Source organism: Columba livia, chromosome 17 (assembly GCF_036013475.1).
Source record: "Columba livia isolate bColLiv1 breed racing homer chromosome 17, bColLiv1.pat.W.v2, whole genome shotgun sequence".
Classification (NCBI taxonomy): Eukaryota; Metazoa; Chordata; class Aves; order Columbiformes; family Columbidae; genus Columba; species Columba livia.
The window spans coordinates 10,805,423-10,825,993 of record NC_088618.1 but is presented as its reverse complement, the minus strand read 5'-3'; the positions used below and the strand labels follow the sequence as shown (position 1 = coordinate 10,825,993).

Genomic DNA, 20,571 nt, shown 5'->3' with positions numbered 1-20,571 from the left:
GATCCACTTCTGACAAGGGACTTGTACTTGAATTGCTTGTGAGTGGCATATGGCTCAGGAGCCACTTTAACCCATGGAGTGTTAAAAAAAAAAGTGGAAAGTCTACTAAGTACTAAAACTAGAGCCATTCCCTGGTGACAGCAGGATGAAAATGAAATTTAAAAGTGGAAACACATTTTCAGAGTACTGTTAAAGATCAGAAATGGAAGAAAACACCCTTTATAATTTCGCTTAAGCGTCCTCATTAGAAAGAGAGAAACAGTAGCAGTGTGCAATCGTTAGGGTCATCCAATATATTTTTGAGTCCGGAATGCTGAATTATATTTCTTGAGATTCTAGAAAGTACCATAAACAGTTTGAGAGCATGTAGCATCTGCTACTTCTAAGATGAGTCACAGTAGGAAATTCCCCTATATTTTCTAGGAACCAGTAAGGCAGCCAGTGACTGAAGCAGCGATCTGGCTATGTGTGCACCCACACGAATGAGAAGATATAACTGCTATCAATAAATGCACTTTATATTTGACATACCGACTGCAGATTTCAAATATCAGATTACAATTAGAAAAATTATTTGAGGAAAACATTCCCCAATTGAATTTGAATGCAATATCAATTTTGTCAAGATACATTAAGAACAGAAGAGACTGGCAGAAAGAGAAACTAATTTAAACTGAATGAATTTGAGGATATTTTGAAGGAGGAAAATTTACCTGGGTTCTAGGTTTGAGCTTGGTCAGTAGGAACCATATGGATTTTAGAAGTCAGGTCAAATTACCAGATGGCCTTCTAATGAAGGAACGCAACTACATTGACAAGACAGAATTGATTTTTACTTTAGCAGGTAATGAGGAGACAAGTCTTTTGCTAGGCACAAATTCAAGACACAAGCCAAAGTTTTACAAAGTTATTTCATACACTTTTGACCCATTTCAACATTTTTACTCCATGGTCAATACAGCTGCAAAGAAACTGGGAGGATACAGGATTTCTGTGAAGATTCATACAGTCTTGGAGCATTGGTTGTGTCCTTCAAGTTATGATACATTTTTGGTTTTGGATTCTAATCTGATAACGGGAGCTCAAACATTTGTGTGCAGGTAGCAAACTAATAACACTTCCAGATAAGCCCTCAGGCTCCTAGAATTACTGAACAGCAGTAGTCTCACCTTCAGAGAGTACAAGAAGGCCTTCTTGAATTACCGGGACTCTTGATAAAAATCCAGTAGGACAAAAGAGAAATTCCACCTCACTTTTGAATACCTGAAAGTTACGTCCTCATCTATCAATGGACTGAACTTAAATCCACCACAAACCAGCAACATCCTATCTCCCACTAGGCTGAACCACTTGTAAGGACACTTGCGTACATAAGGCCACTGACACAGAATAAGATTCACTATTTTTCACCATGATAGTCACTGCAAAGAGAGTTACAAGCCCTAGTATTTGAGTACAAAGAACTATTTGCTATCCCAGTAATAGTCTATAAGAGGGAGTTTGGTCGTACTGCAAATTAGTTCTCAGACTCGTACAGGCTCTCTGTACAACCACAGACCAGTCATTAACTCTTTAAAACATTCCCGTAAAATGGGAACTCTTACCTCAATTATCTGCAATATTTATACTAAATATTAATTTATCCAAGCATGAACTTAAGTATATATTTCTACACAGCCTAGCTAAATGTGGCACTATATCTGAATGGTCTTTAATGCTATTGTAATAAGTTGGTAGTACTGTGTCAGAAAGGACAAAGATCAGATCACTATAGTTGGTAGCAACAAAATAAGGCACAGACCTGCACTGCAGCAATCCATAGCTGGTTTTAGTTCCAAAGGAGAATATTAATCATATCAGCATTTCTTCTCTTTTCAGATGTCATGTGGCTTTTAATTGCCAAGCAGCATTCACTCAATCCCAGAGCAGAATAAAAAGATGTCAATACAGTCCCATTAATATATCCAGTATCTTGTTTCAAGCTGCAATCAGTGCCACATAGATGAGATGAAGATACAAAATCTGAACATTATAAACAAAACTTCTACATAAGTAAATCCATTCAAATCCCAGTCCTTTCTGCTGTCCAAAAAAACACAAATCCAAATTCCCTGCAGCAACAGGAAAATGCATTAGATGGGGAGGCCTATGCATACAATGGCAAAAATCTGCCCTGATGCATTCTAAGTTATGCTAGGCTAGAGGAAGCACTATTGAAACTGAAAACAAAACAAACCAGATTTGTCAAAGAGATCTCTGGGAGTCTGAAGAAAAGCTCACAGGTTCCAGGAAACCTGCTCAGCAAAATGTCCATCACACATTTGTCATGTTTCACTGTGCTAGTAAAGTGACAACCCTATGCATAAGAGTTTGTATCAGTGCAAGAAGTGTGTATAATGTAAGCACACCCACGTATATTACAAAAAGTATACTTACAACACACAGCCTTATTTCCCTCTCTATAAAGAATAAAACTGCGGCTTCTAAGTAACAACCGTTTGATGGAGAACAGCACACCGCTGCTGCTGCCCGCACTCACAAACGGATTTTCCAGAATTCAGGAGGTTTACAACTCGGGAGTGTCTCCAAACCATAAGGACCGCTGGGGACACGATGTCAGTCATTGCCAGAACTTCCACCTGGAGAACATCTGCAGAATCCATGCAGTGATCTGGTTGCCCCAATTTAATTTTCAGCGGAGTGCTCACAAAGCACAGCAGTACTGTGATACTGCGATCCACATGGGGCCCTTGCAGGATGCAGAAAGAGCTCAGCACTACAATTTTCAATCCGGCATTGTGCACCCCTAAGTCTAGGCTAAATTACACTAACAGCCATCATGAATCTTATGCTGCAGCTCTGTATTCATCAGTCTGGATGAAGGGAGGATCCCAAGATTTTACCTGTGCTGGCATTGAATCAATAAGTACATTTAGACAGGCCTTTTCCACAGAATATGATTCAGCTACCCTACATGCAGAACACGTACAGCTTCCAAATGCTTCTTTAAAAAAAGCAACACACACCACCCTGAAAGTACACCAGCATGAATCCTTCAATATAAAGGCCAGCAACCTTCAGCACTGCACCATCCACAGCTGAATTAGAGTACTGACATTTTAAAATAGTGTTTTAAAAAATATTTCACGTGCGTTACTGCTATCTGAGTGTTACTCAGCAAGACAGAACCATTTCCATGGCATGTTAAGAATCACACAGCAGACAATCATCCCACAACCTGCCATGTGCATATTTATTAAATGACCACTATACTGTAAATACAATCAGTGACATTTATATCAACAGAATGTAAAATGGTTTCCAAACCTGTTACTGAAATGTCAGTATCAAGCTCAAAATTTAATACATAAGCTAAGCAGAGGAAGCTCCGCCACTACGCAAGAGCAGACCTATGAAGTATTTTGTCATCAAAGATGGGCCAATACCCTGGAAGCACTAAGGGAAGTACAAGCAGCAAGGCCATTTCAGGTCTGAATGATTAAGACATTTAACCATTTATTTCATTTCTATCATTGCATCCAAGAGAAAAAGAATCCAGGTGTGCATGCTGAAGTGCAGCAGCCCAAACGCAGGCTCCGAGAACATCTGAATCCTCCCATTCTATCACCCACCGCCAGAAGAGACTGGACTTACTGAGAAAGTGAGATAAATTAACAGTCAAAACAAACACAAAACACCCTGTAAATCTCAAAGGGTAACCCAAAACAAATGCTAAACAAACCTGGTAGATTTTAAAGGCTACAGAGAAACCAAAGTGTCCTTCAAAAGGCTCTACTGTCTTCCAAAACAGGGACGGACAGAGCACAAGCACTTTAAGGACAAGGAACAAGATGATCAGCACAAAGAGAGAAGTGTGTTGAATTCATCTGAAGCACATTTTTGACAGCCAATCAAAATACATCATAATTAAAATTAATTACAGGTCAGCAAATGTTCTAATGCTCATAAGCTATTCAAACATATTCCACAGCAAATTTTTGTTTGTTTTCTGGTGTGCATTTGTCCTTGGAAGTTTCTGAAGTTTGGGATATGGGTTTATGTTAGTCCCAACACACGGCAAAGCTTCTTAACTACCTGCCCTAAGTCACACGCTTCAACAGATAAATTTGGCAGCCTTACATACGGGTTCAAGATTTTCATTTGAACCACCAGAGGTTTCTTGATTCAATTCAGTAAATGCATCACTTGGCATGTAATTTAGCAGGGAGGATAAAATTTTAAAGCTGCTTCTGAAAACAGTGGAATATGCCCAGATTACTATATAAAGATTCTGGAAGAGCTACAAGGAATTTAGCTACTGTTACATATACTTCTGCCTCTTGGCCCTGTACCTTCCTTCCAGAGTTGGTTTATGCAACCAGTAATTGAAAGCATTTGCCATCAAGTCTTTCTTACTTAATATCAGACACAGAAGATTCCAATGCGGCTTCTTAAGCTGGAAATGTGAAAGAGCTATCACAACCATATTTGCAAAGGTAGACTTAGCCTAACACGAGCTTGGTGAATAAACTGGTCTTTGGGGAAAGAAAAAACATGGGACTGAAACACGAGAGGTTCCATCTGAATATGAGGAGAAACTTCTTTCCTTTGAGGTGCCAGAGCCTGGCCCAGGCTGCCCAGAGCGGGTGTGGAGTCTCCTTCTCTGAGACATTCAAACCCACCTGGACCCACCTGTGTGATCTGCTCTGTGACCCTGCGTTAGCAGGGGTTGGACTGGGGGATCTACAGAGGTCCCTGCAACCCCAGCCAGGCTGTGATTCTGTGTGAAAGACAGCGAGAGCAGCAGATCCTTCAAGATAACATGAAAAGGGATGTTGTGGTAATAGAAGAAAAAATTATATCTAGGATACACCCATTCTGCTGACAGAGGAAACCTTGCTCTAGATTAGAAGTTTTCCGATTTTCACAGCCCAACTGAGTCAGCATGAGACAGTTTAAAGCAGTATGAGAATCATTTCAAAACACACTGTATGAGAGTAAACGAGGACAGAAACCAGATGCCCTGGTACCCCAATACAGCAGCACTTCACTGTCATGTCAGCGCCACGCTGTTTATTAAAGGTTACCATGAGTGATATTCATCTCTGCTCTTTCATTCCCGAAACTATAGCAGGGAAAAAGCAAGAGCTTTTCAGCTCTTCTGATCATTGCTGGTTTTAAGAGCTGTTGTGACAGGTCAGTGGATATGGACAACACTTAAACTCCAAATGCTGTTTCCTGGCTGTTCTGAAAAAAATCTTCCTTAATTTTCTTTAAGAAATCCTGGAATAAACACTATTAATGCTGCAGCAAACGCACATGGCTACGTGCTTGACTTATTGCTGAGTTTTGGTGGCCTTTAGTGGCATCTAGTATGGGGGGATGAGGCAGAAAGCCAGGAAAACATAGCTGTATGCATTCAGAAAACTTGTTATTTTTAACAGTGCATTTTAAGATCAGCAACCCTGAAGCAAAATGGTTAGAATATGTTCTGATAGCGCATCAAGAGCTTTCAGAGGGTGGATATTTTAGGCCCATGAAGCAAAACCAACTGATCCCAGGAAGGAAAACTCACCCACTGGGGCAAAAATCAACATAGGAGGGTAAGTTTATTCATCCATGATGCTGAAGAGCTTAAAATGGAAACATTCTATATGTCCCTCTTCAGACGAGGATGAACAACCGAACAAAAATGAATCACTACTAGAGCAAATGACTGGAAAACACACTGATGGAAACTGATGGCATCTTCTGCTTCTCCCTCCTACCCATGAAAAGTCCTTCTGATCACATTGTTGCATGTTTTTGCAAAATCAGATCCACTATTTCTACTTTTTTCTTTTAATTAAGCTTTTGTGCTTCACCAGCTACTGAAGCTGATCTATAAGGTCTCACCTTTACTTCCAACCCCTAATATACTTATTTTCTTAGCTAAGGATGCACAATTGCAAAATCAACAGCAGCCAGAGATAATTGTGAAATGCATCACACCCAGTCCTGCAGCTCTGGAGGTTTACAAACACTTAAAGGTTTAAAGAATAAAATTGGGGTGAAGAAGTAATCTATGTTTGGTGTGCTTTGGTATGAAAAAAAATCTTCAAAATAAAACCTGACAGCTTAATTTACCAAACATTCTGATTTAAAAGAAAAAATAAATGCATATTCACAATGAGATAGTTAGAAGCTAAAAATAACCGGCCAGCTGCAATTCCCACCTTCTGCGGCCAGGCAGAAGTGCTTTCTTCCCCCCCTCCCCAAGCACACACAGGCTCACTTCCTTCTTCATTGCAACATCACAAGCTGAACTTGACGCTTAAAAGCCACAAAGTCCTGCTCAGGATTTAAAGTCGCGCCCCAGTAATTACATCAAATAAGCTCTTAGCGCAAGTGGTTAAATAAATAAATAAATTTAGTCGACTTCAATTTTGATCTTAATTCCAAAACGTTTCGACTGGCCATAAAATAGAAAAACAATTTTCATTTCTGAGGTTTGCTCACTCCACCCTGATGTCTTTTTTTTTTAAATCTCACTGTAGAGCATGTTCGTTTATCTTGCTGCTATGTCAATACAGGGATCAAGCCCCTCTGAACATGCAGCCTTTTAAGGAGAACTTAACATTTTAGGTGTATTTTATCTTCATTTTTTATACATAACAGAGGATAGCAATAGGGAGTGAGGGAGAAAAAAACAAAAGAAACGTAGGATAATATAAAAGTCAGTTGTGCAGCTGTCCCATTCCAAAGGTGGTGCTAGACAACAGAGTAATATACTAAAGCAGCAAAACCCCTCCAAAAATCTTCGCACACTTCCAGTAAAAAGGCAACACGTTCTTCGCTGAGCTGCCCTCTCCAAAGAGGCAGCACACACAAATTCACACACAAGCCACTCTACATTGTATTCAGTTCTGCCCATGAGAAGACAGAATAAATCACATGCCAGTTATTCAAAATATGTTGTGCTTTACTGGTACTTTGACACTAAAAAGGCCAATTAAAACCCCACTCAGAGCAGGAGATGGCTCCAGGTCATACACCTCCTCCTAACCCACCTCAGAGTGAACAGAACCTGTTGTGCACTGCGGGCTGTGCCACACACCCAAACAGTAACCAAAAATATTCCCTATTGCACATCAATGCAGCTCCCTGGCCACCAGTTACCCACCCGAGTGCAAATATTTGGTTTTAAATACCCTGATTTTTAAAAAACAAAACAAACCAACCACCACCACTCCTAGTTGCTTGCCCCAACCAGGACAGACCTGCAGTACCTGGAAGGACAGCCATCTGTTTCACTCAGTCTGAGCTTTGCTACAGTATTCTTAAATCAGATTCTAGCCTACATCCCCCTTCTACTAACAGTAGTAGCAAACCTTTGTGGTTCTGCAACGCTAGCAGTCAGCACTAGGAAGTTCCTTCTGCCAGACGCCCAAGATGAAAGCAATGACTCCTCACACATACAACTTAATGTCCCACCCAGCTCTTGAGCCACAGGAATACGACAGCACAGGACACACAGGGATTTTCATCCAGACACTTGGCGTTCAGCTGAACTTCGCAAGAGTTCTTGATTTATGAATGGTGACACGGATCAAGCTGTCCTTTCTGATTAAGGCAATTAGGAAGATAGAGATCACAGATACAAAAGTTCTTTGACTTCCTCTCTGTGCACCCTTGAGACTCTTACCCACAACTCCACTGACAGCAGCTGCTCCTTGGCCCCATCACCAGAGCCAAATGTTCTGCAGCTGAGATGTTTGGGTCTTTACACATTCACCACAAATTCCCTGGGTAGCTTTGGAAGCCGTGTGTCCTCAGCAATGCTCGGGAAGATTTCTGTTGTGCTGCACTGCTTACCTAAACTAAACACCTTCCTAAAGCAAAAAGCAAACAAACAAACTTTCCTCATTTCTGTTTCAATGAAACAGTCTCTTTGAAGAAAATTAATATGTATAGGTGCTTCCTTTTCTAATTTCAGGCTCTTGGTTATGCACTGGAAGTACTTTGCGGACTTCAAGAACACACAGACTTCAGAAATAACTGTTCACCTTCACATGATTCCTGTTGTAAGGTGCCAGGATCTGACATTTTAAAAAGTCATTGTATACCTGAAGTAGGAAGTAAAACTTTGCATTTGGTAGTACCTACTTGCTTATGTGTCATCACCTTCCAGGCAATATTCTCAGTGCCTACCAGAAAAGCATTCTGCTGGGGGTTCTCCCCTGCTGCTTAAAGTGGGGATAGTTTTCTATGGAGGCTATAATACACTGAATGACTAACACACTAAATATGTCAACCTTTCAGAAAAGACCTTCCTTGTTTATATTAGATATGCAAACAAAAAAACAACAAAAAAAATAAAGCAGGTGCAGGTAATATAAAGCACTGAATTTGGGTTTCCTAAAAAAGCGCTTAAGAAAAAAAGGTAAAATAAAAAGGGGGGCGTGTTAGTTCTGGTTCAAGGCTTCCTCTGCAGTTTGCAGCCCAAGACAAGGCAAATGCCTCCAAACCCAGTTAGTGCACAGGAAACAGAAAGTGAAACTTGATTATTTACTCATTACCTTAAACTCAACAGTGGTGTGGGTTGGTTTTTTTTGTTCAGTGTATTTTTTTTTTTAATAACTCACAGTATAATTTAGCAGCACTGCCCATACCACCCTAGGGGGGAGTTTTTCAGCCCCATCCTCATTGCCCATTGCCTGTTCCTACCCCCAGAACACTGACTTTCCTGCACATGGTTATTCTGCAGCTGGATCAGTGTCCTGGTAGCACAAAGGTTTGTGTTTTCTCCCACTCAGTGGGGGAAAAGAGAGGTTAGAGCAAGAGCTGGTTTTAACTTAACAGTAACATCAGCTTAACATTCATGTTGATTTACAGACTCATGATTTAAAATTCACCATCAATTTCATGGGCCCAAACCTGTGATCCCCACCTCATCCAGCCCGATGCTTCAATAGGAATCTGAGTTTGTTGTTGTTGTTATGGTTTTTCTTCTCTCAGTCAATACATTTCAAATCTGTCAAGACATAGGAAACAGCTTATGTATGTAATAATGAAGAGATGAAGCTGCAAAGACAAAAATGTCTGGATTTAGACCTCAGCTGTCCAAGCTGTATCTTGATTTTCAAGTACCTGAATGTGGCACTGCTGAATTTTAACCAAGTTATTAAAGCTTAATAAAACACCATTGCTAATGACTGACAAGATTTAGTTTTGGAAAAACATCCAATAGCTAGTCATTCCCAAAATGGGTTTTCTCCTTTTCTTGCATTGTTGCTTACGATAAAGCTAACCAGAAGGGACAAAATTCTGACAGGTATCTTATAAACATACTATCAAAATTTTTTTTTAAAGCCACAACATGAGGATTCACACAGAAGATTCACAGGTTGTCAAAAGACAACCTGAGCTGGAAGATCATGAGAGGTTTTAAGGTTTTTTTTTCAATTTACAAAGTAAAAATGTATAAAAGTTAGGCAGATACACATGCAAAATTCAGCTGAATATGTATGATTTCTTTTGGCAAGAAGGTGCTAAGGGCTCCTTAGTGGCAGCATAAGTAATCATCGCCATGCTAAACTGCCAAAATCCACTTAGGCTACGGCATGACCTGCATGCAAAACCAGCCGTGAAATAGAAACGAAGCGCTCAAGGCGGACTTGAACATTAACGCGTACGCTCCAGTTCTGCTCCAGCCCACTGCAGCTCCCTGGTGTTGTACCAGTCGGTATCTGCCCAGGGTAACTGGTGGGGAAACCAGAGACGGCTGCTACCACAGCTGCAGTTATTAAGACTCCTTAATGAATGGTCTAACAATAACCCAGGCTTAACCAGTTCTCTCAGTGCGAGGGCCTTAACCATAATAAGCCTTTGGAACATTCCTGTAGTGTTTTCCAAAGATCTCACAGCATGGGGCTACTAACTGTGCTCTCATCACCTTCTGAGGCAGGTGTTAGTCAACCTTTCTTTTTTTCTATCATTTAAATACAGATAAAAAAGCCAAGGCAGAAAGCTCAAACTACTTCCCTGTGGATCCACCGCTGACTAGTGGCATACAGAATCCAGCCCTTCCAGATTCCAGCCCTGCCATCAGCCAAAAGGCCATCATTATGAAGAAAGAAATTAGTCTGGTCTTATAAATAGCATTTGAATATAAGCCTTCCTAAAATATTTGCAAGGAGTTGACCTTAAACACCAGCAGGGCTGCACTGGTAGCCTGGGGCTCCAGTCACAGCTTGCATGTCATCAGAGCCCAGTGCTTGTCCCCCCTGCCTCTCCGGGTGTCCACGGAGCCTGGATCCAACACAAACCACGTCACAGATCACATCACAACCTCATGTGCCCACCTCTGGCTACTTCAGGCTCAGAATATCAAGAAATGGGAAGACTGCTCAAAAGAAATACATAAAGAAAATCCCCAACCCACCCGAATATGGAGCACTTGTTCAAGTGACTATTTGGTCAGCCTGTAGGGTTTGAAATGCTACTATTGCGTACAACACATTTAACTACAATTTCTGCAGCTCTCAAATGGTTAAGTTAGGTATATTTTGATTTATGTCATGTTCGTATGGTGAACACACAAACAACAAGGTCCTTTTCCGCTTTACAGCTTCCAACACCTGCAGCAGGTCTAAATCCTGGACTACATTTCCTGCAGCAAAACACTAAGCCCCAAACTGATTTTGTAACAAAAAAAGCCTCTAATGGCTGCTTCTCTAAGAGTCTAATTTCATTTGAAATTACCTACTTTCTGGTAAGAAGACCTTAAAATACAAAGTTAAAAATTGCAAAAGCAGAGTTAAAGTAAAAATAAGACTCTGTGTAGCAAAAAAATAATTCTGGTAATTACTCATTTATTCTGGTTTTAGATATGTGCATGACCACCTCCTGCCCACCCGGGCCATCACCAAGTGCTGAACACAAGCTTTACAACCGTAGCAGAAGCTTTTCCTCCACGGGAAGAGCTGAAAATGGAAAGGTTGTTATCTTCTGTGGGGATTCTCCACAGAGAAAAAACACCACGCAGAAACGTACACAAGCAATTTTGAAAAACAACTGCCTGAGTGGAACAACAAGCCAGAGCATTTTTCATTTCTGTTCCTCAGTTCAGGAGCAAAATGTGGTCACAGGTAGGAAAGCCATAAAATCCGCCTGGTTTTGGCTGTCTGCTTCCCAAACGAACATAAAACTCCTGACTATGAAAACAGGAGCCTCTACTACTTCAGCTAAAGCCTCACATTTCTTGATGCAAAAGCAGCAGTAGAGTCAAAAAGCCCTGTATTCTCCCCAGGACCACAAAACTCAGTGCATTAGTATGCATTAAAGCACCGCCTGACTGTGGCAAAGCGGATGAGACCTGACTCTTAACATAGACTGTTTCCATCCCAGCTCACATTTAGGTCTCAATTATCTTATCTGCTCTGCCACTCGCATATTTTCCAGATAAGAAACGTTTTCCCCCCCTCTTTTGAAAGAAGCTCAAAGTTAAAACTGAAACCACAACCAAAATTAAGATTAAAAAAGTCAAATTAAAATTAATTTGAGGCTAACTATTTTTCTAAAATATTCTACGTACAGGTTAAATCTTTAGAACTAGAGTTAATTGACATGTAAGTTTTAACAACAATTGTACAATCTGCAAGTGGAAAGGGAGTATTTTCTTGCCTTCAGTTTATTCACGTGGTTTAGGTCAACGATCAGTTCATCTGAAGTTGAGAAACTGCTTAAGAGTTGGGGGGGGGGGAAAAAGCCTGTTTTCCTTTTCCAATCTATGACTAAGAATGAGGCAAGCGAAGGGAGGATCTAAGATCCTGAAGGCGATGGTAACAAGAGGTCATTAGTTAATTCCCTCAACGATAGATACGACTTCCTGTATTAAATAACATCAGTTTTTAACGATGTCAAATCTTTTTTTTATCCCCCCTAAGGATACAGCAGACTTAAACTTTACCTGAACCAGTGAAAAGAAGGAGAAAGAAACACATAAGAAACCCAGAACTGAAAGGCAGATTGTCGAAAACCAACAAGTAAATAAGACTCATCTGATTTTTGTGTAAAAAAACTACAAATTTGAGAGAGTACATATAGTCCCTCTTACAGATATTTGGTATGTTTGCCCTAACAAAAGCAGTACTAAATTTGGCATAAAGTATTTTTAAACCAGTACTTTAACATTTAGAAATAAATTAAAGTCAATTTTTTCATGAGCAACAAATGCAAACACCATTCTAAGGCTTAAATGAAGGTTCCTTCTTATTGCTTAAAACATTTTTGAAAAAGCTTAATCAACGTATTCTTATGACCAACTATTTATTATCTATATTATTCCAGCACCTGTGAGCTTCAGTGACACTGCAGTAAGGCCCACAAAGCCACAGCAGAAGCGATGCCTGCTCTGAAGAGATTATGATCATCTAAAAGACGAAGAGATAAGAAAGGCAGGAGGGCACAAGGAAAGAGACGGCTGGAATTTGTGTTCTCTGTAACTGCACTTTAGCTCACTTTCCTTTGTGCGCTGGAAGGACAAAGGTGTACATTTTCTTCTTCCACCCGCCTCACCAAAAAAAACCCTTCCAAAAGTCATGTGAAGACAAAACAAAACAAAACACAGAAAAAAGATGTTTTGGCTAGTAAGACTGAAATAAAACTGCATATTTACACGTGCTTAATACTCTACTTCCCATATAAGACAGAAAGGATTTTAGTTTTTAAGCTGTCATCCCATAGAGTGAGACCGAACCGTAACAAAATAAGCATCATTCAGGATGGCTGAGAGGCAGAGCTGGTAAGGCAATACATTCAAAAGCTGTTTCAGACAGTTTAAAAAAAAAACAAAACACAACCCACTAACAATCCCCTCTCCTTTAATGAAACATCCAGTGAGTTCATCTATTCACATATACAACTTTTGGAAAAGTGCTGTTTCCATTTAAAAGAATTATATGACAATTTACCACTACACCACAATATTGCATCCAATGCAAACCAGCAGCCAGAGCTGTTTACAAAGCTTTCTGTTCAGTGTTAGACTAAAATTCCAAACTCTTTTTGCTGTGTAATAAATCAGTGCTCTGCATTTAACAATTTTCAGTGGTACCATATGCTACGTACTCCCATATGTTCCATTACAAGGAAGAAAAACATCATCTCAACATGAATCATCAGTGACTATATTCTTGTAAGTCTGGCTTAAACACTCACAACGTTCAAGGGCAACCCTAAATAAATCTGCTCAGTTTTATGCCAGATTCTGTGCACTAGAACAGCAGTTCAATTATTAAAAATTAAGGAAGAAAAGAGTTTTAATGTAGTAAGTGAGCACACTATTTGCATCTCTCCAGAAGCAGACTCATTATGCACAAAATTTGGCACACATTCATCAATTCCAATCTAATAAAGACATCCTGCTCATAAAATGATGATAATATCTGGTAGTCATAACACCTTTCATCCTAAGCTGTTTAACGTGCGTGAAAATACATAGATGACATACAAGATTAATTCCTCCCAGTGCTGAAAAGCAGTTACTCTGGAACATGGCACCTGCCACATTCTGCATCACAGCAATTCTGCAGAGTAGTTTGTGAGAAAATAACCAAAACAAAGCCACGTTTGCATTTTGGGCTACAGGGAAATTCAGTGTATAGCTCCCTAGACACAAGTTTATCCAGCACTTCGGGGTTAACATCTCCACGCTTCAAGTGACAGTTTCTTTGATGAGGTACAAACGTTTTCCTTCTCTTCCCAAAGACAGGGCAACCTTCAGCACAAATGCTTCTATTAAAGCAAAGTCATGAAGGCCCGAAAACAAGACACACCAAGATCACCACCATGTGCCCTTCTCTTGAGGAATTACTTTGTCTCTCAGATAACACGGCATCGTCATTAACAGGGACAACAAAAAGGGGTGCAAATGGGGGGAAATTCACTAGTCCAAAACTTCAAAGGCAACCTGATGGGGATTAGGTCACCTGAAGGAGCTACGTTCTCTAGCTTTGCCCAATTAACCCCCATGATCCAACCATGCCCAATTATACTAATATTCAGAAAAACTGACATTAATATGCCAAATAAACTGTGAGAATGTCCTTATTTGAAAGTTTTTTGTAGCTAAGTAGGAAGGCATGCAACTGCGCGTTCCCATATAACTATCGGTTTCATTAAATTCAAAATAAACTAGAGTCCATTTTGACTTAATATTCAGGGTGGGGAAAAAATAGTAATTACATCAACATCAAGCTATTACCTGTTTAAGGGAATAAGTGCTTACTTCATTAACAACTCAGACAAACTTGTTTTGTAAGCTCCCTATATTAAATTTGAAATTTCCCTGCCCTTACAAATTAAACTAACAATTTATTACACAAAAGGAAAGTCCAGTAAGACAACACACACACAAGTATCTAAACAAGAACACTTCCAAAATGCTCAAGTCAAACACATTAATTGCCATCCCTCAATAAGAACAAGCTTACTTGAGCCACCTAGAAAACCTGATTTCAAGAATTTCTTTGAATTCACTTGAACTTCTTAAAAAGCAGTAGTCCAGGTTTCTTCAATCTGAGAGCAAAATCTATTCACCTTTAGAAACATTTTTCACATTTCCAACAGGAATTAAAAATTAAATACCCATGGTATAATTCTACAGAATAAGGAAAACGTGTCACATTAGAAGCATTGCTCCTTAATGCTGTGAAGTGGCGCTTCATAAAGATTCAACAGAAGCTGCCACAGTATCACAAATAACTAGGAGGGCACTCGCATTTCCGACATCCTTCAGTAGCTCAGGAGATGGATGACCCCACCCCATTAATTTACTTTAATTTCTATTTCAACTTTCCTCCTCATTAATTAGGAACTGAGGTTCACATACATTACAGTTCCTGGTGTGCAATACCGATGATGATTTTAAGTGGAGCGCGCTACACGATCACGCTTTGTGTGCTGTCATACAGCCAGCAGATCACAATGAGAAGTCAGAACATGTGCTACCTGTGTAAGAATAGAATAGAGATTTCCTTCTTTTTACCTAAAATAGCCAAGGAACCCTGGATTTATCAGATTAATACCTTCTAAAATACGTTTCACTCAATGAAGTAAAACAAACATACCATATAGATATCAGAGACTGATAACAAGACAGTGCCAGGAAAACTCACTGAGCTACCCTTGGAAGAACTAATGAACAAGCAGACGCAATGCAATTGCATAATGTTTATTACACAGCACTAAGCCAAAGGCAATCAAATCATTCTGGTTTAATCAATGGCCTCCAAATAAGGAAGTAGTTTGAAAAATAATATGCATAAAACACTAATTTGGGTTTACTACTTTGATTTTTTGTCCTGTTGTGTAAAAGCACATCTATTAAAAAAAGCTGAGCATGTGCTGAAATATGATTTTATAAAACTCTACTTCTTGAAAATCATTGACACAAACGTTGCACTCTTATTCAAACTTAGCTTGCTGTAAATGCTGTGACTAAACCATACAAAGGTTCTGTTAAAAGAATCTGAACTGTCTTAAAATGAGCTGCTTTCTATTGAAAAACATTAAGCTTAGACACTAAGTTTTTGGTTTGTTGTGTTTTGTTTCCCTCCACCCCCACCCAGTAAAATCAACAAATACATAAAATTTAAAGCGTTTCATGAACACCTCCTCCCCTGCCATTTCCCATAACCTGACTCTTGCAGCATTTCACCAGGCTGCAGAACAACCTGGAACAAAAATAAATAAATCTGTAAACAGAGAAAACAACTACTCTGTGTTTCTGGTCCAAACTCACTCACCCCACCCTTTGTGCAGCAAACTTCTCTGACACTACTACCCCTCTGCTGCCCAGGGAACAAATTTCACCAGCAATACTACCCCTCTGCTGCCCAGGCACCGGGGGTCTAGAACAGCGCGTCTCAGCCCAGCAAACTGCACACCAGATATGTACAAACTGGGTTTGCTCTTACAGGCAAGACAGCTGGTAAGTCAGAAGGGACAGTGCCCAGTTCTCTTGAAAAGCCTCTGCATCCTGCAACACAACATGTAAAATAAACTTAGCAGCAAAAGCCAGTTGATACAGGATTCATATTTAGAGTGCGCATAAGTAGAAATATCTCCTCTTTAAAAGTTTTGACTTGCAAGGATCCTTCTTAAGTGATAATGAATGGAACGAAGTAGAAGTACATACAGAGAATCACTCTAAGTAATACATATACAGAGGAATTAGTTTGCAATCTGAAAAACCTTATATTGGAAAGGGAAGACAGAAATAAGCGAGTTCAAGTCTTCCTCAAATCAGATTCTACAGGAAGTGATATGAGTTATGAGTTATTAGATAAATACGAAATCTTGATTTGACAAAACCTGAAAGAAAAATACATTAATGCAGATATAAACGGTTTGCAGCCTCGCTGTCAACATGTAAAATAATTAAGTTGTCAGATATTTGTATTAATTTTGATGTTAAAATAGTTTGTGAACAGGTATTTACAACACTCCCTATATTGTTACATTGCCCCCTGAGAACTCAGAATTAGCTAGCTGAGAGGAACAAGCATGGGGTGTTATTTCTCTCCACAAACAGTCCACTATCTGTGTACAAATGCCAACACACGTACTGACCACTAGCAAAATAGCATTGTAGCATTCTAAACATTTGTTAAAAATATGTAAGCAGACCTTGGAGAACAGATTGGAGCCCACTTATCCTCACCCAAACATGAGCAACATAAACTGTGGTCAACAGCATCACACCCCTCCTGGGTACTTACCGTGTTAACTCTTAATTACATTGTGTCCCGCGGAACAGCTGCCACAGAGATGGGGAACATCCCCCACCAATCCATAACCCTGAAGTGTTTTCATCTTCTTATTTACATCACTGGCCCGCTAAGGTGGGCAACGTGATTTGAAATCCTCTTGGACAAAGTAGAACTGAGCGCAGGTCTTCTGCAGCCTGGCTAAGTCCTGCACAGCAGGGAGGCCACACCAGCACCACCTGTTTTGCGCTTTTTAAACAAACACAGTAGCTGCCACTTGACTGTGCGCTGAGCCCGAGTGCTCCACACACCTACGAGATCAGCGTTCAGCTGCTGGAGCACAACTCCGAGGAGAACACCCTGTATGTGGACAGCAATTCCAGCACTGAGCCGCTCAGTTCTGCCCAGGCTGCATAAATGATCAGGGAAAACCTGGATGCTACCAGGGCAACTCAGGGGCTACTGAATTCTAGAGGTATCACAGTTATAGAATTAATTCAAAAAACAACACACAACACACACACAAAAACCACCACACAACCACACCACAAACCAACACAAAAAAAAACCAAACATGAAGAGATGCATATAAAACGAAATTCTAAGGGCTTAGTACTTGCCTACTGTCCTCCTTTTTTCTCCTTCCCACGCAAATATCAGCACTGCTAGATGACATTCAGCACCTACAGTAAATCATTTCTTGATGTCATTAAAAGGACAGATACATCTGCTCAAACCAGACCTACGCAATTACTTCCAATTCACTTTAAAGAAAGCTGACAGCAACCAAGCTCCCCTTTTCCCTCGAATTTCACTAGGCCAACACTAATGCTTTCAAATGACTCGCTCACAAACCAGTCTGAGGGGTGATCTTTATGGACAAACGCCATTTATCCAGCTGGGACGGTGTCCCTCGCCTGCAGGTGAAGGAAACGCGGTCGCTTCCCCTCCTCTCCTCACACCGCCAACCCGCCGAGGCTTCTCCCCTCTGGAAGCCGCCGGGGCTGCAGTCCTGGCGCTCCAACTTCCCTCAGCGAACTCGGCACAGCCCCCACACACGGGAGCTGCATCCCGGGGAGCTCAGAAAAAACCACCATGAGCTGCTGGGGAGCTGCTCGTGTCTCTCCTCTACCCCCCACCTCCCACACCCCCAGCCCCAGAGCCGCCGCAGGACGGGGGGAGCGGCCGGGGGGCTCGCACACCCCCGGGACCCCCGTACCCACAGCCCCAAGGCAGCTCCGGGCGGGCCCCGCCGCGGACTCAGCCCTGGGGAAGCTTCACCATGAGGGCCCCCCATTCGCCCGGCACCGAGCACCCCGCGCCGCCGGGGCAGCCAGAAAGTGCTCTTTTTAGCCCCAAACGCGTTGCCGACCCTGGCGGGACGCGCCTGTCAGGGGCGAAGCCGCCGCGCGCGCCCCCTCAGCCGCCTCCCCGCGCGTCCCCTCAGCGCCGCGGCTCCCGCCGCTCACCTGGTGCCGGCCGGCGGCAGCGGGACACGTCCGCGGCGCCCGGGAGGGAGAGAGGGAGGGAGAGTGTCCGCCGGGCCGTCCCCGTCCCCGCCGCTTCCTGCCACGGCCCCGCCGCCGCCCGAGGTGCGGCTGCCCCCGCCAGGCGCGGCCAATCGCGCGGCCGCTCGGCGATCGGCTCCACGGCCTGTCCGCCGCGGGGCGGGAGGGAGGGGAAGGAGGAAGGGAACAAGCATCGGCGCTCGGCTACCCAGGCAGAGGGAGATCGCCTCATCGATCGCGCTCCCCTGAAGCATCGGCGCTCGATTGGGCCGCCTGCGCGGCGGCGCCGCCGGGAGCGGAGGTTCCGGGGCGGTGGTGCCGGTACCGGGGGCGGGATCGCCCCCGAACCCCGTGTGGGGCCCTCAGCGCCGGGGGTGGGCCCAGAGCGGGCTCGGGGGTGTGAGGAAGGGATGTCTGGGCCCAGAGCGGGCTCGGGGGTGTGAGGAAGGGATGTCGGGGCCCAGAGCGGGCTCGGGGGTGCGAGGAAGGGATGTCGGGGCCCAGAGCGGGCTCGGGGGTGCGAGGAAGGGATGTCGGGGCCCAGAGCGGGCTCGGGGGTGTGAGGGCCGGGTCGGCGTCTGGTCAAAAGGCAGTTCTGAATCTTCAAATACCCGCTGTCAGCACTGGGGGAGCCTTGACAGCGGCTGTGTGGCCTGTGCCAGGAGTTAGAGATTCCTAGTAACAGAAAGAAATAAAATTCCAAGTTAACAGGGGTGTGCCTGAACGAGGAGAGGCCTCGAAGGAGAAAAAGGAGTTTTAGCGGTGGTTGGGAGGTCTGGATTAAGAAGAGCTCAGAGCAGAAAGGGTAAGGTGATATAATGCTGTTCTTGTAATGCTTTGTGGTTCCCTACAGCCCCTGAATTTAGAGACAAATACTCCTTCCTTTGTAATTGTAGAGCCCCACAGTGGCTTATCCTTTGAGAGTTTTTGAGTATTGTTTTGCCAAACAGAGCTGAAGGAGCAGAGATTTATCTTCTGCCTCCTGCAGCCTCGTTCTGCTAATTTCTGACAGTTGTTTTCCTCCTGGACTTTCTTCTAGGACCATCAGCATGTGGCCCTTTGAAACTAAAGGTACAGAGGCTCGAAAGTAATGTGTTCCAGGCTCAGGGTGTTGGTGTTTGTTCTGTTCTTCAAAGGCCGTGGTTCTGTATTACAGGTTTTCTTGCTGCAGTCATCTTATTCATGCAATAAATGAACCACCATGATCTCTGTTTATAAGTTGGGCTTTGTAACCTTCTTGTCTCTGTTTCTTACAATTGAAAAGAAAAACACAGTGAGTGCGATTTCCGTGTCAGCTACTCTGTGAAAAGCCGATGAAGCAAGAGGCAGAAATCTTTCTTCAAACAGAGCAAATGTATATAAAACAATAACTGAGTCGTGGTGAGAAAAACACCTTTGATGAAAACATGAGCCAAGAAAAATAGCTTGAGAGAGACATTTAAACTTTCCATGATAGCTCTTTGGGGCAGAGACAGTTAAGTTTCTGCATTTGTCAGGGAAACATGGCATTCCTGGAAGCTGAACCTCCTCCCTTGGGTTCCCACTGAATGCCTGAGAGATGACAGCAGAGGGTGTCTCCAGGAGGCTAATATTAAACATGAGGAATTAGTGTGAAGGGAGCAACGGCGAGATTCCAGTTTTGACCACAGAACGAGCTAAAAAACTTCGCATCAGCAGCTGTGCACAGTTTCTTACTCATTTGCTGCTTGCAGCTCCTGCTGTTCAAAGGGTTCCTGTGTGCCCTAGTGTTAGTAAACGCACCTGCCTTCTCTGTGATGTGTGAGACCGGCTGCTCCTGGGTGTAAATCTGCTTAGGATGAGCAGAAAGTGCTAAGGCAGCGTAACATGGGATAAATTAACCTTGGGAGGGCAGCTGCGGTGCAGACATGCTTGCAACTGTTTTGCTGCCCGCAGCAGGACAAACCGAGCGTGCAGGGGAGCTGGGTGAATGGACAGATAGAAGAGGTGCAGATAGGAAATGGGGAAGAAAAGAGGAAAATGGTGTTTATAAAGCTTTAAGAGGGCTCCGGTTAGTTCTGGGAAAGGGCTTTGGGCAGTCCCAGCTCTATTTTTAACTGTATGACTTCGGGAAAGTTATCTGAACAATTTAAGCCAGGCGTGAGTCTGTAGGGAAAGGACAAACCTGAGGGCGCTGGGTGCAGCGTGGGCACCCGGGCGGCTCACGCGATGTGGCAGCTGCCACCACACCCTTTCCTGTTTGCCCTGTGGCCACTGGCAGCCCTGCCAGCTACCGCTGCCCGAGCGGGGAGGAAGGGAAAGGTTTGCCTTCCAAAATGCTGATAACCCCTTGC

The 20,571-nt window shown here is 42.7% G+C and overlaps 1 protein-coding gene and 1 long non-coding RNA gene across 11 annotated transcripts in view; one reads left to right on the top strand and one right to left on the bottom strand.

Moving 5' to 3' along the window:
- The window catches only part of TAOK3 (TAO kinase 3), an 83,327-nt gene extending 64,935 nt beyond the window's left edge, over nucleotides 1–18,392 (bottom strand). For 3 of the 10 annotated variants that reach the window (XM_065033813.1, XM_065033809.1, XM_065033816.1), the window contains exons 1-2: nucleotides 18,221–18,392; nucleotides 17,372–17,434 (exon numbers count right to left, since the gene is read on the bottom strand). The gene's annotated coding sequence lies outside the window, so the exon portion shown is untranslated. Of the gene's footprint in view, nucleotides 1–8,929; nucleotides 9,009–15,959; nucleotides 15,997–17,371; nucleotides 17,435–18,220 lie in introns of those variants that run through there. The other 7 variants (XM_065033815.1, XM_065033818.1, XM_065033817.1 and 4 more) reach the window with 5 other exon arrangements.
- A 99-nt stretch (nucleotides 18,393–18,491) lies between these two features.
- Nucleotides 18,492–19,477, top strand: LOC110357220 (uncharacterized). The gene is made up of 2 exons (XR_002410753.2): nucleotides 18,492–19,064; nucleotides 19,299–19,477. It is a non-coding gene; the product is annotated as an uncharacterized LOC110357220 (long non-coding RNA).
- Nucleotides 19,478–20,571: the final 1,094 nt, after the last annotated feature.